We start from the raw sequence: 3,842 nt of genomic DNA, 5'->3' as shown, positions 1-3,842 counted from the left end.
CCAAAACTTGGCCCAAATCCGGATACCCTGCACTGAATTCTGCAGAATTGACCAAACTGTTCATTTGGCCATAACTCACTGTAGATTTGGTCAATTGGCCTGAAATTTTTACAGCAACAATTTAAGACATAGAAAAACAACTTTCATGAAGGAACCTACCCCAAATTATGGCCAGAACCCATCCAAACAAGTGGTTCTAGTCACTGTTCATGCACTGTAGATATGGTAATTTTCTGCAGAATGCACATCCGGACAGCTTGGGTTTTTGGGCCATATCTGGAGCTACAAAACTCCAATTGGAGTGATTCAAAAAAGGAAATTCAACTAGACAAAATAAGGAACAACTTTCATGTTTTACATTTCTTCAAATTCCAACAGTAACAGTGTCCAATGGAACAGTGAAGTTGACTCACCAAAACTGAAAATTCTGCTTGTGTTGAGTTATACTTTGGAATGGTATTAACACTTAATGCCAACAAGTTTTAAACACCAAATGTGGTATGTTGGGAGTGCCAAAGTCAATGTACACATTTTTATTCTAAAAGTCAACATTTTTGTTGACCAATGATGAATAGTGACACCAAAAATTTGAAATTCACAAATTGAAGAATTTAAAAGTTTCAAATGCCCTAGTACACCTAACATGATTGGTTTGGATAGTTTGGTATGCCAATAGGGTTCAGTTAGCAGTACTGCATATGGCAATATGCCATTCCGTGATTTCATGGCTTTTAGCCATTCTGACCTTGTATTGAGCTTTGGCCTTGTGCCTGAGATTATTCTGACTTGGTAGTGTTACATTGCACATCGGGTGATGCATATGCGACCGATGGTGTGACGGCCCGAGGTACTAGATACCCAGTGCCAGTTTACCCATTATCCAGTCCAGTCGTCTAGTGTAGGTTACTTGGGCAACCAAATGAATGAAAATGAGCAATGTAGAAGAAATAAATGAATGGATATACAAATACATGACAAACAAAACATGTACATGCAATACATATTTATATCTGTTATTTCTTGTTATTTTATTATTGCACCACTAAGCATTATTGCTTAGCGTGTTGCTTTTGCCACGCGTAGGTACTGGAGATCCTGATCGTGAGCCCAGTCGACCACAGACTGGGTGAGTCCATCCTGCAGTTCTGCGCAGTGTCCGTGTCACCTCTCTACCTGCAGTGCATTGGTAGGGCACTAGGTGTCATTTTGTCATTTTGATATTTTGTAGCAGATTTTTACTTTTTCATATGTATTTGAACTCATATAATATATTTTGATGTCTATGTAAATAATGAAAGTTATGACTATGAATGCAAAATTTGAGCATGTATTTATCGCTTGTATATGAGAAATGGATGTTTGTGAAATGAAAAGATTATTGAGAATTGCTATTGAGAAATATTGTTGAGATTTTGGATATTGGAGTTTGAGATGATGGAATAAAAATATTGGAAGTGTTTTTAACAGGTTCCGAAGAACGGTTTTCTCCATTTTTAGCCGGTACTCCGCCGGATTTTCTTTAAAATTTTTGGAACCTTAAATGAATGATACTTTTGATAAATGTTTTAAATAAATTGTATTTCATAAATTATATGCAAAAGCATGATGTAAATTAATTGAGGAATATTAGAGTGTGCCGGTACACCGTGTGGCATTACTTACTCGGGTATACTGTACACGGGTAAGGGGTGTCACACTAACAATTTCATCAAGTGACATACCTTGATTTGAGGGAGGCGGAGGCGGAGGTGGAGGTGGTTGATTCACTTGTGGTCTCTGCTGATGGTATCGGTTTTGCACCGATTGATTCCCATAACTCATATTAGGATGATCTCACCATCCTGGATTACAAGTATTCGAATAGGGATCATACCTGTGTTGTGGCTGTCCATAATGTTCTACTGCATTAGTATGTTACATTGATTCATCCTCTTGTAACGCAAGACACATATCGGTAGCATGACCCGAACCCGAACAAATTCAACATGCCTTAATAGGTTGCATGTTCCCTATAGCCAACTGCCTCACCAAAGAAGTTAAATCAGAAATTTGTTTCTCAAGGTTAGATGTACTTACCTCATTAACCTTCATAGGTGTGTGATCCATTCTCATTCCAAACTGTTGAGAATTTGCTGCCATGTTAGCAATCAACCTCCTTACGTCTTCTGGTGTCTTATCAACCAAAGCTCCTCCACTAGTAGCATCTATCATACTACGGTCCATTAGTAGAAGTCCCTTATAGAAATACTGAATCAAAAGTTGCTCACTTATTTGATGATGGGGACAGCTTGCACACAGCTTCTTAAATCTCTCCCAATATTCATACAAGCTCTCTCCATTGTACTGCCGGATGCCACAAATTTCTTTTCTTATGTTGGCAACAAGGGAAGCAGGAAAATACTTCTCCAGAAATATCTGTTTCATCCCATTCCATGAGTTGACAGATCCAAAAGGAAGGTAATACAACCAATCCTTAGCTGTGCCCTCCAGTGAGAAAGGGAAAGCTCAAAGCTTGATTTGATCCTCTAAAACTCCTTTAGGTTTCATGCTAGAATACACAACATGAAATTCCTTTAGATGCTTATGTGGATCCTCACCTGTAATACCATGAAATTTAGGCAATAAATAGATTAGTCCAGATTTTAACTTAAAAGCAACATTTAAAGTAGGGTATTGGATACATAAAGGCTGTTGGTTTAGATCAGGAGCAGCCAACTCTTTCAAAGTTCTAGCAGCAGCCATGGTCTCATTTTCACTCTAAATCTGAATCCGAACTTAGCTCCTTTGGAGATTGGACTTCTTCAGATGTACTCGGAATCTGCCTAGCTTTGCTTAGCCAAGTTTCTCAACCGTTTAGCTGTTTTTTCTACTTCTGGATCAAAGATCAACTCACTAGATTGAGAAATTCTTGTCATAAACAAAGAGAAATCAAAGTAAAAACAAAAAAATGCCTCAAAACCCTAGAAAACAATGGAATTTGGACTCAAGAGGGTGGGGCCAAGGAAACCTTGGATTGATTGGTCTTGATCAGAGCATCGTTTCCTTCAAAATAGGTATGGGCCGCCGTCCAAATTCAACCAAAATCCTTAATGAACAGTGATAATGAATAGTAACACCGACATTATTTTATTTTATTTTATTCTTTTCCCAAAAACCTGAAAATAGCAACAACTCACAAACAAAATTAATAACAGAATATCTAACACCAAAAACACGAAATCAAATAAACTTCAGTCCCCGGTAACGGCGCCAAAATTCTTGATGGGTGTCGAATCCACCAGAAATTAAATTAACTGAAATTATTAGTAATGAAATATTTTATGCTGCAAGTGGTAAATCCAGGTTGAACCCTAGAGAGTGAATTATTAATTTTCGTGCACTTGTGTGTAATGGAAAATGAAAGAAACAAAGATTGGGGGGGAGGGGGGGTTTGTAACACAAAATCAGAAGAAATCAGAAATTCAAGAACTAAATATGAAAATCTCAATTTAAACAAGCTTAAGTCCAAGATAATTCGCATTCCAATGCATTGATTTGATCATAGACAAAAGAAATACAATTATCTCTTATTGAATACTTAACGTAGATTTACCAAACAGCGAGGTAAACCCCTGACTTCCCTATACTCATCAATTCGAGCCCAGCACTCTTATTGACTCTAATTATTAACTGAGTTGGTATTAAGCAATCCTCATGAAATTAATAACTGCTTTAAGAAAAGGAAGTAGTTAAGTTGAACAACAATTTATGAAGCATAAATCATTTAATCCACCCTATTGTTTCCTTAGGTTATTATCGAAAACTTGGATTATAATCAATAAAACCTGATTGCTACTCATATT

The 3,842-nt window shown here is 37.1% G+C and overlaps 1 non-coding gene across 1 annotated transcript; it reads left to right on the top strand.

Moving 5' to 3' along the window:
• The first annotated feature begins 2,269 nt into the window (after positions 1-2,269).
• Positions 2,270-2,376, top strand: LOC131170773 (small nucleolar RNA R71). The gene has a single exon (XR_009141540.1). It is a non-coding gene; the product is annotated as a small nucleolar RNA R71 (small nucleolar RNA).
• The last annotated feature ends 1,466 nt before the right edge of the window (positions 2,377-3,842 follow it).

The sequence above is a fragment of the Hevea brasiliensis genome, chromosome 11 (genome assembly GCF_030052815.1).
Source record: "Hevea brasiliensis isolate MT/VB/25A 57/8 chromosome 11, ASM3005281v1, whole genome shotgun sequence".
Classification (NCBI taxonomy): Eukaryota; Viridiplantae; Streptophyta; class Magnoliopsida; order Malpighiales; family Euphorbiaceae; genus Hevea; species Hevea brasiliensis.
Note: the sequence above shows the minus strand (reverse complement) of the source record. Positions and strands in the feature narration are given on the sequence as shown.